The sequence below is a fragment of the Thunnus albacares genome, chromosome 9 (genome assembly GCF_914725855.1).
Source record: "Thunnus albacares chromosome 9, fThuAlb1.1, whole genome shotgun sequence".
Classification (NCBI taxonomy): Eukaryota; Metazoa; Chordata; class Actinopteri; order Scombriformes; family Scombridae; genus Thunnus; species Thunnus albacares.
This window is the reverse complement of record NC_058114.1, coordinates 17395661-17417362: the sequence shown is the minus strand read 5'-3', so window position 1 is coordinate 17417362 and position 21702 is coordinate 17395661. Positions and strand designations below refer to the sequence as shown.

The 21702-nt window shown below is 39.1% G+C and overlaps 1 protein-coding gene across 30 annotated transcripts in view; it reads right to left on the bottom strand.

Annotated features, from left to right (window-relative positions):
* The window catches only part of adgrl2a (adhesion G protein-coupled receptor L2a), a 98769-nt gene extending 84150 nt beyond the window's left edge, over positions 1-14619 (bottom strand). For 10 of the 30 annotated variants that reach the window (XM_044361283.1, XM_044361255.1, XM_044361271.1 and 7 more), the window contains exon 1: positions 12928-14618. The gene's annotated coding sequence lies outside the window, so the exon portion shown is untranslated. Of the gene's footprint in view, positions 1-6863; positions 7051-12927 lie in introns of those variants that run through there. The other 20 variants (XM_044361268.1, XM_044361269.1, XM_044361278.1 and 17 more) reach the window with 5 other exon arrangements.
* Positions 14620-21702: the final 7083 nt, after the last annotated feature.

Sequence of the window (21702 nt, the reverse complement as noted above, 5' to 3'; positions counted from 1 at the left end):
ATGTTATAACTCCACCCTGAATGAAAGATGTGTCATTAAGTAAATCTTTGGCTTACACTGAAAGTGAAATCCTGATTGAGTCTTGAGTCTTAGTCCATTTTGACAATCCACATCTCAATTGTCTAAAAGCTGCAAAATCCTTTTTTTCCCTTTGTTTGCTTTGCTTGTTGAGCTACGTCTCCTTTTTGCGACTGATATATTTAACAATGGCTTAATAATAGCTTTTACCTGGATTCACCTCATCATTGCACTTAAGCATTAATAATATATTTTTCTTTCAGCGTTTCTAAAAGAAAGCATCATTCAAGACACTCTGTCTTCCTAAAATTACTTTCAAAATCCACAAAATGCACAGGCTTGGAAAGCGAGAGTGACTGTTGTGTTTCTTGAATGGTAGATATTTTCATTTTTGAAGGGTGCTAATTCTTTCAGATTAGAGGCATTGTGCATAATGTGGCCGACCTTGGCTCGGTCTCTAATTGAGGCTTTTAACCTTTCTGTGGCTCAGAGGAAGGACAAACACAGCCAAAATAAGGGACGCCACATAATCTCAGACCTCACTAAAATAGAAAACAGCACAAGGACCTTGCCCTTATAGCAGAAGCAATACTATACAAATTATTTCAGCAGTGGCGTGGATCTACTGTAGCCTACTTCATCCTCAACACATTTCTATCCCAGTGCTGCCGCATCTATTTTCAATCTAAAGGATGGCATGAATGCCTTTGTCAGACAGGGGAAGCGGTGTATGTCAACCTAAAACAAGGTATAGCGCTGTGTCTCATCAGGAAGCTCAGACAAAAGAAGTGGGTGTAGCCTTTCCTGAATGCAATCACTTGTCAGCCCTAAATCTTCTCTCAGTACTGCCCTGACAGGTAATGGTGCTTGTTAAACCTGATGAAGGTATATTAGCCTTTTTTTTTTTCAAAGACAGAAAAATTCTAAAAGGCATTTAGCTGCTGCTCAGAAATGAATTCTTTACACGCTTGGCTTCACAATAACATGAAAAATATTCTCAACAAAAATGAAAAAAAAGGGGGGGAAATTGTAGCTGAGTGAAAAAAAAACAGCTAGCATCTAATACCACATTTATACACAAGCAACATGACAAAAAAAGAGTAATTTAAGTTGCTTTGAATTTTCAGGGTGTATCATTAGGTTTGCTTGTGCAGTTTCAGTGTCACCTCTCCCCACCCTCAGCTGTGAAAGAGAGAGGACAGTTTTGGGGCTGAGCCTTCTCCTCCGTGTTCATTAGCATAACATCAGCACAGTGTGGGGGATTGTGATGCAAACAAGCTCAGATTGGGTTATTCCAACCCCCCTATTTTAATAAAGAAGGTGCTACAGGATCTCACTCCTGTCTGCTCACTGTACAATGGATGAGCCTATTTGGGACTGAGAGAGAGAGAGAAAAGATTCTTAAAAATAAGAAAAGTTGCAACTTCAGTTTGGATGAGAGAGATGTCGTCCAGCAAACACTTGGCTTACATTCATTAGATAAAAGAGGTGTTGCTGTACTTTGCTTTTGTCCCAGTCTGAACATATGGCATATCACTGTAAAAGAAGGCAAGAGTAAAATATTAGTATAATAATGTTCAGCGTCTTTTATTAAATAGAAAAAAAATCTCGTTTCAAAAATATACCCCACTTCCAACATGATTCAGGCTTGACATGATTTTTAAAAAATTATGTAAATGGCTCTGTGGCTTATGTTATCGTCCCCTGCCACCCACAGCAGGACAGCAGATACAGCAATCACTGCTTCTGCACCTTGTGTATGTTTAATATGTGTTTGCTCTTTTGTGATAACAAAAGGGGGGGGGGGGGGGGGGACAAATAGGGTTTTCTTTTCTTCTTCTTTTTTTTTCTCCTCTGAATAACTGGACCAAAGTCAGGGAATCTAAAGACACAAGGAGAGAGAGCAGCAGATACAGGAGACTGTCAAGCGGACTGCGATAAAACATTCACTAGGAAATTATCTCCCTGTCATAAGGCCCTCCTGTTTTGAATACCAAAGGGATTCAAATTCCCAAACAAACTCTGAAAGGTTGACCAATTTCGTGCTCTGCCAAACGATAGCATATTGCAGTACAGGTCGCACCTTTGAACCACTGCGCTGGAGGTAGTATGAAGCAGAGATTTTAATCTCTGTATCTCTGCATAGGTAATCCACTGAAGTGTAATTGCTACAGCTCTAAGTTATACAAAATAATGACAGGAGAATAAGACTCACTATGAATATGAAGTGAGTGTGATAACAAAGTCCCATGGTGGGAGAGAAGGTAATACTTTGACAAGGGCCCTTGCTGGGGAGGAAAATTCTTCTCTGAACAACAACAAGCGCCTCTGAGGTGGTTTCTTAACAAGATGCACCATTCAGAGCAACATAATACACTGAGCCGTGTAGATGAAAGATGATGTTTTATTGACTAAAATAGCTGGTAGATTATAGTTTTTTTTACTGTTAGCAAAATCAACCATTATTGTCTTTGTGTTTAATCTGAATCTGGAGTGACCTGATGAGCACAAATATTTCGCCCTCTTCAGCAGCAAGAAAATATTTGTAAATCCATCCTTGCAAAACACATAAGAAGCACCAGGTAGTGAAGTGTGATACCACTGGGTTTATGCTTCATTACAATCACATTATTATACTTCATTTTCAACCAGGGCAAGTGTGTACCAATAATTCATGCAAAGCCAATCAGCAGTTCCCAATATGGAGAGCATATTTTCTGTTTTACAGTATTCCACCACATAAATTTACATATTAATGATTACTGATTTCAAAAAAATAAAATAAAACCTGAACAGATACCATCTTTAAAAGAAATGAACTGATTTACATTACGTGAAGTTTACTACCTTAAGGTGACTGAACAATAAAGGAATAACAACCACAGGTTAAAAGCAGTAACACACTGTAACTTGAAAGGAGACATTCTTGTCTAGCAAATAAATATTCAGCCCTGAATATTTTCCATCTCTGTCATCCTTCTACATTAAAATATCCAGAGCGTCAATTAGCACTTTTGTTAGGGGCTATTACTGCATGCTCCAGTTGTATGAATCGTGTTATGAAAGCTTCATTACACATTTCTGTCCTGGCGCAAAATGTTTAACTTCTGCTAAAGTTTAAATACCAAGTATGCAGCTGAGAGAATCCTGTGGCACTGACTACAGAATATTGTTGCACTGTCCCCAAGTAATGTCCCGACACCCCTCCCTCTGCTACACGACCTCCATTATGCACAGGAACCTGCGAGCCTTTTCAGGTGAGAGAATAAAAGATCCCTTTTTTGGCCCTTACAGTAGGCGTTGCGGTGACTGCAACATTCACCATCTCTCGCTGATTGTTAGGCTCAGCGTCAGTGTCTGGTAGCTACATTTCAGCACTGCCATTTACAAGGCAAAAGTTCCTAGGGTTGATCATAGGCAGATCTTTTAGAACCATGCTAAACATCTAAACAATATGTACTACCCCATCTCCATATATCTGAGTGATGTTACCAGGCACAACACAGCAAACTTTTCCATCCTTTGAGCAGCTCTCAGCCTCTTCAAGCTGCAGCTCCTCGTCTACCCCCGGGCCTGCTGGACCTATTTCTGATGGTATTGGCTGCGGGAGCCGCACCCTGTCAGCTCACTCCAGACTCACTAGTAATCAGCTTGGCTTGATGAATGACAGAAATGCTACTGGCTCCACTTTTTACAACGACACAAATGCAACCCCCTCCCCTCGTTTAACTGTCCTCTTTACACTGCTTTTTTTCCCCCCATTTCTATCAACTACTACAGAATAGCACTCATCACATTGGTTCAGCTGCTGATGCTGGAGTTGAGAACTCGAGCAGCTTGCTAAGGGCTTTCTGTCTGGTCATCATTTAACCTTGCGATGAATGCAATTTATCAGAGGGTGATTCATACAGAAAAAAACATATGCTCAGTTTAATGTTCCTAGTTGTTATTTTTTATACAAGCACCAACACAGATATAGTATAGATTAAAATTTTTACATTAGTTTGCCGATGGCAGATTTTCAGCTTTTATTAATTAGCCGATGGCAACCAATCTGTGTCATCTATCTCCAACATGATGGCGGTTCCTCAAAAAATAATTTCAGGTTTTATAGACTGTTTTTATGTAGTGGCTGCTACATAAAACAGTCTGTAAAACCTGAAGTGAGCTTTTTTTTACACAAATTACAGTAAGATTTATTTGTTTTTTAGTAAAAGAAAATCCACAAATTTCACATACTGCTCAATAAATTGGTCACTGTGTAAAAGAAGTGATCAAACACCTAAAATTTGTATCATAATAAATAGTCTGACAAACCGCGGGGCGGTAAAATGTCCCGTCTTCGCTAGCCGAGGAAAAGCTTGTATCTCCGAATTTGGTCTTTTTGAATTTTTTAAATAAAATGAAGGATTAAATGTTATAGACTGAGAAATTAACCATTTTGATATTAGCCATAAACAAATATTTTAGTCTGGCCATCAAAATACATGTGCTGTCCTGATTTGGAGGAATCTATAACGATATCTACTCAACTAGATTGTCATTTCATTGCTAATTCCACTTTTTTTCTTGCTCATCCATGCCTATGTGTCTCTCTTCCAGTGATAACATACCACGTGTGAAGTAGGAGCTGCAAATCCCACACTCAGCTTAATTACTAAAACCAGTTTGGTTAGACAGTGAATAGCTGTATTAAACAAGCAGGTCGCTCTAATGGATAAAGCAGTCAGGGTATGTGTGATTTATAGCAGAATTCACACAACCAGAGCCGCCTCACACCTCATTTAGAAGGAGGCATGATGAATTATTAGGGCAGCCTGTATATGTATTTTTCCTGTGCAAATGCCAAAAAGATCAAATCATACAGAGACACACTGAGGTGTCAATATTAAGCATTCCAGTTTTCATAATAAATACATGAATAATTTCACATCTCCATCTACACACACACACACACACACACACATTCAGGAGCTGAACTTATCTGCAGCATTTAAGATGTTCATTACCTAACCCCCCGGCAGTGGAGGAGGAGTTGGATCCAACAGGCAGCAGTGAATGCCAGGCCTGGCACAGCTGTACAAGCAAAGCTGTAAAGGGAAGTCACCGGCCACTGTCGCTCAATCTTCCCCAGTGTTAATCCCACACTATCTGCATTCACGTCAGCTCCACTCCTCGTGTCCCTGCATTGCTTTTCACATTTCTAAGTTCAATTTGGCAGGAAAGTGGACATGTTGCATCACTCCTCCTGGCTGAAAATCCTCTCGGCATTGTTCCCCTCCAATAATCTTTTTTCTAAGACAGCATGATGGCTGTGTTATGGTGTACAATTGATCTGATAGTCATTTCTGCAAGATATTTCTTGTGTCTTGTTTCGTGCTTTGCCTTTTTTCAGGTATTTTGCTGAGCCATATAAACTGTGTGTAAAAATGTAGGTTAAGTTATGTTATTCCAGATGCTACTGTAGCACTATGACTTTTAACAGCAACATAGCAAATATGAGCACATATGAGATTTAAAAGCCTTTAATGCTCCCGAATCTCTTCTTAGCTGATCAGATCATCTTCTGAATGGCCTCAATACACAAGCAGGGAGTGTGTGTGTGTGTGTGTGTGTGTACAGAAGAGTCAGTTCAATGTATTTGTATTTATCATTTACAATATTATGTAGAGGCAACTTGCTGTCATACTGTATCCTTGACTGTTACTGTTGCTGGACAAAAGCGCTATAGGAGGAGCAGAATGAACACTCAAGTGGTGGTCAGGTTTTACTAAGCCAGCGCTCTTAAACTCCTCTATGTTTTACAGGCGGAAATTTTATACCCAAGCGCCAACAGAACTAAATCCTGGCCCTAAGGGCAGAAATTTTATTTTAACATCTCTTTTCAGGACTGACATTTTGTCCCCTGTTTTCAAATGTTTTCCCAAGAAGCTTCTCTCCAGTTGACCCAAGCAGAGACCATTGCCTCTGGCTTGTCACGAAGAGAAGAGTGATGCGGTTCTATGGGCAACAGAGAGGGAGGCTCTGTACTGAGACAGCAGCAGGTGCAGCTGTGACAGTTGCCGTGTTGTTGCTAGCCCCACACTGTAGTCAAGATGAGGTTCACAGATGTAGCCACTCAGTGCAGTGGTTTATTGGCTGCCTGAAACAATGCATCTCTGTCAAGAACAACTCCTCCTAAGGCCATTTCAGTCTAAGAGTGCTCTGTATGAAACAAGGCGTAGAAAAACCTCATTCTGACACACAAGGTCAATTCTGCTCCACAGCAACACAATCAAAGCTCCCCCTGCTCTGCCAAACAACAAAACAAATTCCAACCTGAAGCAATCATTCTGAAATATGAAGGTTTGAGCCATATGTACATATCAAGGGATCAGTATGTCTTATGCATTTCATTCTTAGTTAATAATAATAATAATAATAATAATAATAATAATAATAATAATAATTGTTATTATTATTATTATTATTATTGTTATTATTATTATTATTATTATTTAATAAATTAAAATAATAATAAATGTCAATATATGACAGTTATAAGTGCATGTAAATATATTATTCATAATTAAATTATTATTATTAGTAGTAGTAGCAATTATATAATTTTGTCCTAATTATTGTACAAGCATTGTCTGTCGAAACATATTTCTAGTTAATTATTGCCAAGACTCTCCGCAAATTCTGCATGCATGCTTCTCAAGTCATCAACCACCAAAGGTTGCACTTTACCCCAGGTAGATCTAGCAAGACATGCGACCCTTTCTAGAAAATTAATGGCACTCATTCTGCTGTGGCATTTTTCTTTTCTTTTTTTTCTTTTTTTTTTTGGAAAGAAAGCAAACCTGATTCCTTTCTTCAATTCAGACCCTCGAAGTAGTCCGCAGATTCCAATCCAAGGTAGTGTTTTGTTGAATCTCAGAGTAGTCGAGATCTGAGATAATATGACTATTGTTTTCCTGTAAAGCACCCAGTCTCTGCTTGTTCAATTACTGGAAGGAACCTCAACGAGGGCGGTTAAATCATTTGCAGACACATTATCTACGCAGAGAGAGAGAAAGACAGAGAAAGACAGAGAGAGAGAGAGAGAGAGAAAGAAAGAGGAAAGGGAGGGAGGGAGGGAGGGAGGGAGGGAGAGAGTGAGAGAGAGTGAGAAAGAGAGAGAGAGGAAAGCAGACATAAGGGCCAAACTTTTTAGTCTGTAGAGGAAACAGAAACATTTTCTGTGGACCACACATGGAGGTTACTGCGAAGATAAAAGCAGCAGGATTCATGATTCACTGCAGGAAATTAATAGACTAATACTGTTCTCTCTGTTTCAATGCCAAAAACCACATAATAAGATAAAATTGTTTTCATTACAGGTGATGATGGATATCTATGTAGATTACAAAAATGTACACAGAATTTATAACCGAGCGACCACAAACGTCATTCTTCCTCACATATGTCTCCTACAAACAAAACCAGCCCACAACCGCTCATCTGTCAGCGTGAGCAATCATTAAGAGATAATTTGATTGTTTTTTCAACCTCGGCTGTGTTTGATGTGTCTGGCATGAAAGCAATTGAACAGACAATTATTTTGTTGATTAGCTTAGTTTTTAGCAACTTACCATGCCTGTGATATTCCTCTGAAACTCCCAGACCAGACGCTCAACTCCATCTGACTTGGCAACCACATTACAAGAACAAAGCTTCCACACTCCCAACTAAATACTGTACAATAAAATAGCATTTACCAAAGCCTCACACTTCCAAATTGACTTGATAAGTATATAGAATGTGTGGCAATGTATATACTTAAAAAAAGTGAGCACAAACATTAGATGTAATTCGTATCTGGCAGGATTTCAACCGCAAATTAGCACAGTACTTTTTTTTTTTTTTATTTGCATGTCTCATATTTTATCACAGCTTGACGTCATTGTTTGGTGTATTTGATCATCAATAACCAACACTGCTTTGAAAACTGCAATCCAACAAACAGGCTTCAGTTGAGGTCAGGATCTACTGTAGTTTAATGTATGGAAGCGCTCTCAGTATGTGAATATGCACACACATAAGAAGAACCCGCTATTTTGACTGAATTATAATCTGTTGTTAGTTCAAATGTGTATTCAGATGTGTAAATTTGTATTCTGGGAGAGTATCATAGTTCACTTAATTGCAAAATAGTGTGTAACTCAACAACAATTGGTATGTAAATAATTAGATTTTAAAAAATGATATTCTCATGTTGAACACTGCTTAACACTTTTGCGCTTTGCTGGAATAATGCCAGTCTGAATAGACTGAGAAACGCCCACAGCCCAACATGAAATTATTTTTGAAAAAAAAAAAAAAGGCACAGGGAGCAAAACTTTTCTCACTTGCAATGAGTCACCATTGTCAAGGACAACAGCAGCCTATATGGAGGAAATATATTGCTCTCTGGCGTGTTTACCCACACCATCCCTAAATAACAGCCCTGTCTTGTTGGAAAAGGGGCTTTTAAGTGTGGATGTGCTTCGCTCTCCTATAATCCAGCCGAGACATTACTCCTTCCCCTGGCAGACGTCCGCAGATCCCCCCTCTCTCCCAGCCAGGCCTTGCTCTCGGCTGCTATGGCAGAGCCGCAATAACTGCTGTTTGCTTAGAGCCTTGCCTCCCAGGTTCTCCTCTGTCACACAGAAATTGAATATTTTCCCAAATAGTGTTGCAGCTGTGCACAGATAAGGACAAGTCCTGTTCACATAGCAGAAGAATGAGACAGGGTGTGTGTGTGTGTGTGTGTGTGCGTGTGTGTGTGTGTTGTCTATATACTTAGTCTTCATTAAATTATGAACAGAAAAAATATAATAAATTCAACGAGAACATGAAAAATAACTATAATGTATTAAATGTAATTATGAAAATTCAAATAGAAAAAAAAGAATAAATTTTTGTGTAATTTCCTAATTATCTTTCAATTATGCAAGTGATGAATATTTTTGTTCTAATGTGACGGTTTAAAAAAAATCCAACTATGGTGGTAAATTCCTGTATTGTTTTTTTTTGTATTTGTTTATTGACATTTCCTGACTGTGACCTATGCTCACACTGCTAATAGCCCACAGCATATCTTATCTGAAACCCAAGGAGTGTTTGCCACATGATGTAGAATGGGTGAGCCGTGATCAGAAACCAGGCCAATGTGTTACACCCAAATAGTTTTTTCAACCCAGTTTTGCACTTTGCACTTCCTTTCTTCAAAAACACCTTTCACAGATGCACAAAATGGGTGAGGCAATGAGATGCCAGATAAGCTCAGACAGGCTGCCACTTAAACCATTGCACAGAGAACCATATGAGAGCCATCGGCTAATATCCATGTTGCTTCTTGTCACCAGAGTTTGAATTGACCCTTACTTTCCTCCGCCTATGTCCTTGCTGTGTAATGTTCTGCTAGGAAATTATTTAGGCAAGCAGAAAGTTTCACCTGCCATTTCAGGGGCACCGAATCCCCCTGCTGCACCAGAGGCCTTTGGCAAGTGGAAACAAATGTTTCACAAAATGGCAGGGAGGGGAACACACTGGCGCACAGTGTTTTACTGATTGCCAATCGTAAAATAAAATCAGTCATGAAAGGGGAGGCATTTTGGCCCACCAAAGGCCAACACGTTACATCAAATTTGCCATAGCTTTCTTTTACAGCCTTGTTTATTCCTTTTAATGGCGAGCAGTTATCCGCACAGTACGGCTCCACGTAGGTGGTTTAGCAACAGAAAAGATTGCATCTGAAAACACAAACCCACAATTTACACGCTAAATAAGCAATGGGATGTAAATCTTATTGCTTTAACTCCCTGCTATCCTCTACTTCCGACGCATTCACGACCTCCATCATTTGCCTGGTTTTTGCTATGGAGTAAGCTAACAGACCCAATTGCAAGTTGACATTGCTCCTCACTCCTTACACACTGTTGGACAAAAAAAAAAAAAAAAAGACTGTGACGCCCGTAATGAACAAAAAGAAATGCGCTTTTATTCGGTGGTGTTCGGTGTGGATAAAAGCTCGACATCCCTTTGGTGTAACGCTGGCACAACCAATCCATTCAGCCACAACGCAGCCTTTAAATCAGACCTATGGACTCGCCAATCGCTGCTAAGACAAAAGACAACAGGCTGATATCCACGCTTGTGAGAGAAGTGAGTGAGAAAACGTTGCCACCGGTCAGTGTGTGCACCATTCATATTAAATCAATAACAAATTACCTTAATAAAGCCAAAGTGGAAGTGCCGTGACTTGTTGGTATAATCTAAAAATCCGGAGAGGCTATGAAAGCTGAGTTATGATGTGTTTAATGTTGAGTTAAATATCCGTACACAACCTCAGCTGCTGTTTGTGTGTTCTAAGGGAGAGAAAATATCCCAGAAGAAAATGAAGCAGCAACAGTCCGTAATGTCACAAATTTTTGATGCGTTCACACCCACTCGCTCATTCACACCCGCTGGCTTTAAGAGACTCGTGTGCAGCGAGAGTGCGATACAAAGAGTTGAGAATAGAGTGATACATAGCACTTTGTCTCCCCCAAACCCCATATAGAAGTGTGCTGGGCCGTATTGATCTGCAAGCAGTGATGAACGCAGAAGCAAAGAGAGGCAATCTGGTGTTCTGTCAGATCAAGAGCAGCTGCAGTTCTTTGAAACCGGACGCACTTCCACTGAAATTAGGCTGTAGACTGAAAAAGGTAGTCTCCACTGTAAAATGCTCATAATGGCATGCTCGGGATAAAGACATCCATCAGAATATAGTTTCATTCTTTCATTTGCATTCACATGTAGATTGTATTAAACAGCTGCTGACAAACCGAACAACAATGTCTAAAATATTGTTGCCGTGTTAAGTAGAGATTCCAAAAAGTAACGCTTTGCAATAAAGCATTTTTGAGATTTTTTTTATCGCATGCTGTCTCCTTACTTTGACCTAAATATTTTTTTCTGACATTACACCATTTACTCTTTGTGAGTCGCTGTACACTTATCCTGCAGTGTGAAAGTGTCTATCATGCAATCACACAAACAAGGGCAAGTGAGATTACATTATACATGTAGATGTCATAAGGAAGTACTTAGAAGAGAAGGGGGGAAATACACAAGTCTTTCTGTTTTACCAGTTCTCACACTCTCTCAGGCTCAGCCTGGTGGCGAAAAATACAACTCCTTCCATTGTGTAAGGGCTCTGACCACTTTGATATGCTAATACGCTCCTTCCAAACAGCTGGAATTTGCACTTGCATTAATTCAAACATTTTTTTTTTACACACAAACACATGAAAATGGAGTTCCCCAATAAGGAGGCTTGGAGGAGCAGCTCCTGTGGCCTGATTAAGCGCATATTTCTTACACACTCCTTCCAAAATCAACACTTTCACAAATAAGCTGCCTTTGTGTTTCACTGGATGTCACTTTCTTATGTGTGATATGGGAGATTAAGTCACTTTATCCTCCAAACACTTGGTTTATTCTCTTGTTTTTCTATCATCTCAAGAATATAGTCTACAAAAAGGTTATGCAGCACTGCCTGTTCGGTCATTTTGCTGTATGATATCACTTAAATCCATATTGTTTTTTGTTGTTTTTTAAACACAACAAATGTCACATTATGATCCACTTATGACCAGCTAAGATAAATGTATTCTACAGAGCCATTAAAGACCAAACATAGAAATGAGTCACATTCACAGACTAATCCAGGCAGGAATTCGTAGCTCTCTTTCTCTTGAGATCAGACGCACAACCAGAAACGAAAAAAAAAAACTGAGGGTGTATGTGAGGACTGGAGCTAAATTTAACCCAATCGATCACACTGAGGATTGCTGCTCTGCTGCGGGGTGCCATGCATCACCGGCTGGTACGTTTCGCCGTGTTTCTCGGGCCAGGAGAGGCGCACACCGCACCGCATGTGCGCTCCTGCTGCCTCCTCTTCAACACATGGTTGACAAGATGCGTTCGGAATCGGTAGGCCTAAATAATAAATGTGCAGTAAAAGGATCTAATTTTACTGCCACTCTGCGCTGACTGGGTCTGAGTTAAGCCCAAAGAGCCAAATCTGTCCCCTTTTATGTATGTTTTCATTTTTATTTCTCCCTTTGATTGATTCCAATGACATTTATTACGCTTGTAGCCCATTGCATAATAATCTATCTCTGGCCAAAAGTAATTATTACATCGGTAGGCGAGGACTGACTGTTTTTTTTCTTCTTTTTCTCCTCTCTTTCTACTCTTTTCTCTCTTCGGACAAATAGCCTAGCCCCAATTATAATGGATTAGCCTCTGAATGCTCTCAAGAATCACACCGACGTCGCATTTTCAGGTCTCAGCTCCGGCAGAAATCCCTATTCAAAGCAACAACACCGTCAGTGGAGGTTTAAAAGCCCTCGGTAGAACCACCACCACCAAACTCCACTTCAACTTTAGAAGCATAAATCCCAATTAAATGGCGCTTTACATGTTCTGGTTCACATAAATGCGCTGCCCCTCCACTTTTTAATAGTTTCCATTCAGCCAAACTCTACAGCCGAACAAATCAATCCACATCTGGTTATGTTTTGATTAACAATTTTTCAATTAACCATGATACCCCTCCGGACAATTTCAACTACTGCAAATAGGGCTGTTCTTTTTCAAAGACTCGCTTATTGTTAAAAACTAATTATGTATCTCCTCTGTAAAATCTGACTTTTGTTACTTTTTTTTTTTTTAAAGTAGCTAAACACACTGTAAAACTTGAGCCCTCATAGCAAAACTCTGACGTGACCCGAGCAAAGAAAGAAAAGTTACTCCACATCAAACTTGTCAAAATGCTGCTTAGGCTCTGATTTATAAAGTGGTGATGAGACTAATGTGCAAGTGAAAAGTTAAAAAGAAAAAAAAAACTACTCTTACCTTTCTGGAAAAGCAGTGAAGCCGAACAGGCTTATATGAAGTCAGTGTGGAGGAAATTGTGAATTGTTTAAAAAAAAAAAATGTCAGATTGTGGAAAGACAGTCTGATGGGAACTCCTCTGCAGCGAAGAGAGTGAGTCTGCAGGTCTGAGGCATGCTCCCCTTATCTGGGACAGAGGCTGTGCTATCAGGCGGCGGGTCCCCCTCTCAGCCCGTACATCCCCCTGTGCTCCGGACACACACTTCCATGGCAAGCAAAGGTGTTGTGTCTCTGCGCTCAGTCCTAACTCATCAACACCTCATTCGCCTTCTCTGTGCATCTATTCTTCCTGTGCGCCTTCACTCACCGAGCAGCAACAAGAAGACAGAGAGAGGAGAAGCGGAGCTCGGGGACCCCCCCAAAAAAAAGAGTTGACTGAGAGGGACAGACTGAGTGGGGCTTTCAGTGTCTGATGAAGAAGAGGGAGAAGACGAAGACCTCTCCGCTACTCTCCGCCACTTTGGACGCCGATGTCTCTCCTTTGCTCCTCTGAATGGGGCTGTGAAGAGTTTTTTTTTTTTTTCAGCGGCTCGCCTCTGGAAAAGATCCCGCTCACAGTGTTGAGACACTTGGTGGAAGCAGCGCGGAGCGGGCTTCCAGTAAACAGCGCCAGTGCAGTGGAGAGCAGGCTGCCGTCTGCAGAAGCCGTCTGAGCCGAGGACTCCACCAAAACCTGACGTGGAGTCCAGATCCACGCTGGATCGGAGTCTAGACTTGTGCAGCAGCAACAGCAGCAGCAGCAGCAGTGACAGCAGAAACTAATCACATCAACTTATTACTATGCCAGACAAGACTCAGCTTTTTTTTTTTTTTTTTTTAAACTTATAGAAGATTCAACTACATCATCCAGAAAGGGAGGAGGTTATCGATAAATTCTGCCCCCTCTCATTTTGGCCCCTTTTCTGCTTTGAGATGCACCACTGCGTTCCTTTTGGGCATGAGAGGCCCCATGCACTGTCACAGTAGGCAGTCCAGCCTATTCAACCAATGACAGAGGACTTATTCTACTGTAATACTACCAAGCATCAAAAGGATCATGGAAGAACAGAGAGACTTTTTTCTCCCCCCCTTCACTCCAACTGGCCCCACAGGATAACACACTGGCCCGAGCAGCAGCGGTCAAGCTGCTGCTGGTGCGGCTGGTGTGTAGAGCCAAGCGAGTGTGGAGCCAAGAAGTTTTTCAAACCGAGAATCTCTTCTCAACTGTGAGTGGATTTTTTTTTTCCCCTGCACTTTTCTTACATGATTCATGACACCATTCAGCAGTTAAGGGAATTTTGTTGGGTTGCTGCGGATTTGACCCTTGCTCTCCTTACTGTGTACTAGCTGCATGTTATGTTTGCATTTTTTGTATAATGCAGATGATTAGCAGCTCAATCTGTGCAAGATTTCTAAGTGAAATTCATGTTGAAATGATGGTGAGCTCTTTTGATTTTCATTAAAACCCTCATAAGAAAGTCAACTAAATTCCTGCAAGGGAAAAATTCATTTTCAATGCAGCTGCGGGGCTTTATATATTCATTAGGACCGCTATCTTTAAATCAGAAAATCTACAAATAAATAAAACATGCAGGTCACAACTGTTTCATGTTTATTTCTGCATTTGGTGAGAGCTTGGAACATGTTATGATCTGGTTGAGGAATTCTGTCCAGAAACATTATCAAGCAGGACGTGGGTACGCACCTGGCTTCAATAAAAACTGTCTTTCACCCACTATAGGGAAATGTGAAGTTGAGTCATGCTTGCCAGGTGAACGTGAACGCAGGAGAAGGGCAGACTTATGTTTTCATGAGCATAATTTTACATAATAATGCAGCAATTTTTTTTTTTTTTGCAAGGGACAAAAAAAGAGAAAACAGATGTATAAAAAGGTCACCCAGTGGCAGGCAACCATATCTGGAGAAATGTTTATTTATAAGTGGAGACTAAAAACACATGTGGTGTCTTCATGGCCGTGTTGAACAGCTTAAACTGCCATTTTGCATTCATTTGAGTCTGCTCCCTCATATTGTCAACAGAGGGCATTACACTTATTGCTATTCTTCTGAATAAACATAATTTTATTGAATTGTTAAACAGATAAAATAGAAACAGGTGAAGACATCAGAGATCAGTGTGAATCACATAGTTCTAATTAAACTTTTTGTTAATTATAGACCACCTTGTGTATGTGACCCCAGCTTGTGCAGTCATGTCTTTCACGAGTAACAGCGGTTGCACATAAATTGTTTATGTGCAAGTGTTTATAATAAACTGTAATATAATCATGTCTTGCAAAGGCAGCACAGTATTGCTTGTAATCACTCACTAAGTAGTGCATGATGCTGGCTTTGTTACGTATCCCAAAAAATATTCACAAAGTGGAAACAAGGACAGAAATTATGATGGAATTTTAAAATATGAAATATATGTAAATAAAACTGAACATGTGTATGTTTGCATACTAGTGAAGACGTGAATTGCAGCATTTTTTTCTGTCTTCATATCAGTCAAAGATGATGGGAGATGCTTTAGAAAGACCTCAGTCATCCATGGTGAGGGCAAACATGTCTCCCCATTTCCCATGTGGCTCCAAGCCTGGCTCTTAAGTTTCAATTGTTCACCTAACAATGCTTATTGGTTCCTTCCCAAAATATTTGCACATGATTGACATCTCAGGCACACATGACCAGTCACAGGACTGCTCCTGACCCCAAAAATCAGCGTCCTTTCGCTGATGACGGACAAAGATTTGGTCAGGTTTTATGCTTCAGAGCACAATTAACAAAGCCACGTCTAACCTCAACCACTAAATCGTTTTGTGATTTTTAACCTTTTTTGTTTTCTCATTTTATACTATTTATCTGACAGTGTTTGTTTGCATCATGTAGTCGTGACCACAAAATCAAAGTGAAGTGGACTTTTTGTGTGAGACATCACTAAAGCTTTACAACATGTTCACGTAATTGTTTAATGCAAAGTGCAGATAAATTAATCATCTTTAAGACACTGAGATAACACTGCGTGCCAGCCACTATAGAGCAAAAGTTAAAATTGAAGCTTCAAGATTGTGAACTGTCAACTTCTTGATGGTTCTTTCTTTGCCTCGTTTGCATGAAATCCAGCAGCTTGATCTGCTCCAAACCAAGTCTAACTTCTACACATCACAACTACACAGATTCTCTTGGTATTCTCTCATCAATTTTTTCAGGCTGGCCTTAGTGGTCTCCTTGGATATCAAACTCTCGGAGCAGACTCATAATCAAAGAAGGCCTCTCTACACATTGGAGACTCAGTTAATATTTATGTAGCCATGGGCAACCATGCAGCTTGGAGTTTTGACCTCACTTCCACAGAACCTCGAGGAGCTGCCCCGTTTCTGCTCTGGTTGAGCTGGGCACAGGGCTTATTCAGGAAAGCAACAGGGTGTGTATAGGCTTATTTAGAAAACTGATACACTAGTTTTCGCAAGTTTTAATCCTTGCAAAGACGTTTTTTTACTAAATTTTGTGTGGATTTTTAATTGGAACCTGTGGCTGATAATGTGATAAATGATATATCATTTAAAGCTCTCTACTACAATTTGATTCTTATTCTTACTTGTACATGTGAATTCTGGCATGAAAGAACACATAAATGCTTTCATGCTAGAAGCTGTATTACATATTCTCTTTTAAAGTCATATCTTAATGTAAATGTCCGCATATTTGTATCTGAACTGCAGCTAGAAAAAGTCAAACAACACTATCAGTCATCATAATTTTCACATATCTTCAAATGAGACGGAGTGCAGTTTGACACATATTTTGCTTTTGCTTTTAGTTTGCTGTTGGGGTTAATTAAGAATGAATGAATTACCATATGTTAATGAAAGCCTGTTTTTATGTGTTTTTAATTCGCTGCTGACCACTGAAGCGTTTTTCTTATTATTTTGTGTTAAATACAACACCAATGGGGTATTTACACCAGCATGCGCCTGACCCCAAATCAATAATGGATAAAAGAGTAAGACTGTCTTAAGCCTCTTTAAATCAATACAGTGTTCTTTGCCTTTCTCTTCCCCTTTTTTCATTAAATAAGCCAAAGAAAGGCAGCTCAAGAAATCAACTTCTGTCTGAATCAACATGTGTATGCAGTGAGCTGGCAGACCAAGTAAAATATTATCAAATCAAGTACCAATGAATGATCTCATCATTCTGCTCGAATTTCAGTTATTTAATCACTCTGTCTGTTCAAAAATGCTGCTATGGTCAGCCCCCCCCACCAAAAGGAACCCAGGACTTAATTGACCCAGCAGACAGGAAGCAATTAAAAAGAAGTCAAACACATGAGGGACTTTGAGATCAAATTTGAAAAAAGCAAGGGCCAGTGTTGCCATGTTGGGCTCTGGCTTGCACAACTGTCAAATAAGTTGACTGTTAAAAGACTGCACCACATAAACAAATCATTTTAAGCAAACTGTGTCATGGTGTAAACATTAAGAATCTTAGCACTAGACTGTGTTCTATAATCAAACCTGTTGAGAAATACACTGTCTGGTACAAAACTAGCCTTTTGCTCTTTTTGAGGTTTGATGTATGAGACATATGTTGGTTTAAACAAGACCAGGGGTGCAACAGATATAGGTGAAGAATCTCTATTCAAATATTTTGTATGGAAACTTAGCCAAGTGGAAACAGATGTGCTTCACTTGTGACCTATAAAGAAATGATATATGGTCACCAGTAATATGGTTCAGCAGAGGCCAACAGTTCCAATTTGCTTCACTTTGCCGTGTTGTACTCTGTGTTGTGTAAATGTGGACATATTTTTCAAACAAAAGATGTGGCATTTTCAGTGTAAACCCAGCAGATGCTCAGTATGTACTTTGAAATGACTTGGTTGAAAGAAAGATACATTTATTCATGATTGTAACACATTTGAAACCAAAGGTTTTCTGTCAAGCATAATGTTATCACGATTATAATTCATCAAGTTGATCTATTATAATAAGAAAACATAAAAACATTATTCAGCAACAGAGAACATCTGTGTCCCTTTTTTTTAATCACTTATAAGTGTTTCGAGGAACTCTGAAATAATAAACCATCACATTTTTTGCAATGTAATTATTCTTCAATTGTCTCCCATAGACTCAAAGTTAATATACAGTATCCCCGAACATTACCACAGGACTGGGGAAAGTGTAGGACTCCAGATGTGTTATGCCAATTGCAATAATGCATCAATCAGATGTACTAAATGGAAAAACAAATATGTCTTGCTCCTCAGTTTAGCCAAAAAAAAAGGCTTCATAGCTTAATTAACTTTTCAACAGAGTGGCTGTGAACAGTGTACTTTTCAATAAAACTCTGCATTAATTTCCATTAAACAGTCATTGAAAGTATGCAGAATAACTAGACTTTTTCTCCCAAAAAGTCCCAGTCTAAAAATCTTGTAGAGATGACTTTCTAGCAGTACAAAACAACACATATTCAGTCATCTACACACTGACACCATAAAAATAACTTTCCTGTGTCTGATGAAAGGACAAAAAAGTCTGGAAAGCATTAATGGAGAGGAGGAGTAGGTCAGTGTGAAAGAGGCGATGCTTCAAAATCTCCCTTTACCTGGACAGACAATAATAGAAATCAACTTTATTAGTGAACTGTGCAGAGGATAATCTGTCTGTGTTAATACCTTCTAGTGTGAGCGGAAGACGCCTTCAATTGTTCTCTCTAATGAAGATGAATACTATACTGCAAAGACAGAGGAAAATATGTGACCTCACCAGTCCCTTTAGAGGTCAATAATCTTTTAGAATAATTGCCTGAAATTTTAATTGAGGCAAAATCTTACTTAAGCATTCATCATTGTGGACAGACATTCTTCCCTTTAATTTTGCATTCCGATTAATTCTACTAATTTAAAAGTAACTGCTTTGTGCTGGTATAAAGGAACACAATTATAAGTTTTAAATACATATAGCTTATTTCCATAAAACATTAATGTTTTAAATACAGAGGCTGCTCACTAAGGCATAAAAAAACTGGCTAAATTCATACTGGCTATTGCTGTAGATGCTTAAACTTATTACCAAGTCAACAACAATCTTTGAAGGTTTTTCAATTTGTCAAAACTTGCACATATGACTAAACAAAGTGCTCTTGAAGGGTGATTACTTTTTTAGAGGTATGCTCCCAGCCACACGCTTCAGGAAGCAAAGACTGGGCAAATGTGCAAGGTCGTATGTAAATACCGCCAATACCAAAAGCACATTCTTTAATACACATTATTTAATAGGTCTGGAATTCCACTCATCCCAATCATTTGATACAACTGTTTATTAAGGTAAATTAGTCTGAAAGAAATCTTTCCAAGCCAATCAAATGGTTTGCTTGATTAGTGGTGTGTTCTTCCTGGCACACTGAAGAACACATTAATCCAATAGGGGAAAAAGACAAGGAAAGGAAGGGCAACTCTAATTTCTGAGGACAATGAACTAAATTGTTCTGTCCCAATTTCTCAAGAGATACTTTGTAATCATGGATAATTATTGTTGCATTGTAAAGTGGGAAAGGAACCATAGTCGCTGTTAAAGACTTTCCTTGAGGTTGTAAAATAAAGAGATGTTTTGGGAAAAAAAGCAAAATCTCCATTACTGAACACCTGAGACTGTCACAAGTTTAACACTGCAGAGGACAAGATAAAAACAAATCTGCATGGATTTGTTAATTGTCTCAGCTTTTTATAGTTCAAACAACACACGTTGGAAATATAAGTAAAAGTATGCAAGTGTTATTAGCAAAATATACTTGAAGTATCAAAAGTAAAAGGACTTACAATGCAGAAGTGTTATACTATGCTGTATATATTATATTGCTGGAATTTTATTACTGATCCATTAATGTGTAAGACGCATTTTACAGCTTTAATATGTCAGTGTAGAGCTAATTTGATATACTGTAACATACTGTTATTCAAAGGGACTATTTTATATACTGTTTTCATATATACTGTTGGGTAGTTTTTATTTATCAGATTTTTTTAAGATCATCATTTGTTTTGTATCTAAAATATTAATCTGTAACCTAACTAGTAACTAAAGCTATGGGGTATAAGTATAAAATAGTATGAAATGGGAACACTCAGATAAAGTGCAAATACCTCAAATTTGTACTTGAGTACAGTACTCGTATATGAATTTATTTACATTCCACCACTGCCAGTATGAAATGTTGATAAGGATACAGTGCTTTTTGGTCCATCAGACAAAGTTGACCCCTTTTTGTCACAAGTTTCTGTCAATCTGATGCAAAAGAAAACCTATGGATCAAAGATAAATGTCTAACCTATGCTTTGACCTGCTTGCAGCATTGAATTTTCTTCAGACAGCTTTTGTTATAAACCCCGTGTGGGCGTTTCTAACAAATTTTCCCAGTAGCAACCCCTCTGAGAAGCAAAATCAAATAACCTTTACATAAATACCACTTGGGTTGTATTTGACAATTTCTTCAACATTAGCTACCTCAAATTTGTCTGCATTAGGGTTCAAAGAGAGGAAATTAGTCAAAGATGTCAGGACTAACAAAAATACCTTTATGAAAGAAGCAGAATAAATAGGGGTCAACATAATAAATGCAATAAATGTTCTACAGGCAAAGGGAAATGGAAAAATGGAAATGTGCAATGGATCCCATCCATATTTCAGTTGATGGGATAGGCTTGCCATGTTTAACCTAACGCTGGGATGTTTGATTAACTGTGTTAATCATTTCCCATCTGCACTGGGCCCCTGTCTCTGCCTTTTGATTAAATTCCGACTAGTCTTGCATTGTTCATTATGTGTACTTGTCAAATAATTGACTGCTTGCAGGCAAAAAAAAAAAAAAAATGTACGCCTTTCAATCTTGATGAGGAAGTGCTTTAATATCATGTCATTCACTTTGCAAGGCATGTCTAAGAGACGAGTGGAAGACTCGGGGAGAAGTGCCTCCCCAGCACAACCTCAGGGGGGAGAGGTTATCATGAATTTGGCCCATCTGCTTCTCAACAAGCTTTCTCTCCCCAAGGTTCATGTTCAGGGTCTAATACACTGACTTTTGCCCCAACTAATTCAGAGTATGTATGGAGGACACATGACTGGAATTCAGTGCACAATATGATTTCCAATGATGATGGTGTGATAGAAAGAGGAGAATTTTAATGTCTTTAAAAAGGTAATTGAATGCAGTATGATTAAATACATGCTGTGTGCCTTTACTGTAAACAGGTTTATGGGTTCATCAACATAAAGTCTGGGATTATTTCAAACACTTCAAATATAATATTTCCAATAATACCATTTCAGGTGTCTGCCCTTTATATTTGAAAATGCATGCTACCCTCCTTTTTAATTACTTCACAGCACAAGTGAATCAAATCATAAAGCTGCTAAGAACTCAGACCTGCCGCGATAATGATACCTGACTGAAATGACAGCTCCATGCTGTGTTATTCCTGGGGTTATGGGCGTGTAACTCCAGGCTCTTCAGCATCGTCTTTGCTCCCGGCTCTTAATACAGTCTTGTTTGTATAGTCCTTAATAAAGAAACACGCCACTGTGTATGCATATGCAGCGGGCTGACAGACGCTCTTTCCCTCCTCAAGGATAAACGGGTACCAAACATTCAACATGATTAGCCATGTAGCAGTGTAACTCAGATGCGGTAAATGTGGAATAAAAGACAGTAAGAAGGGTTTATGGTCATGTGAGGCTCTGTTTTGCAACTCTGTTA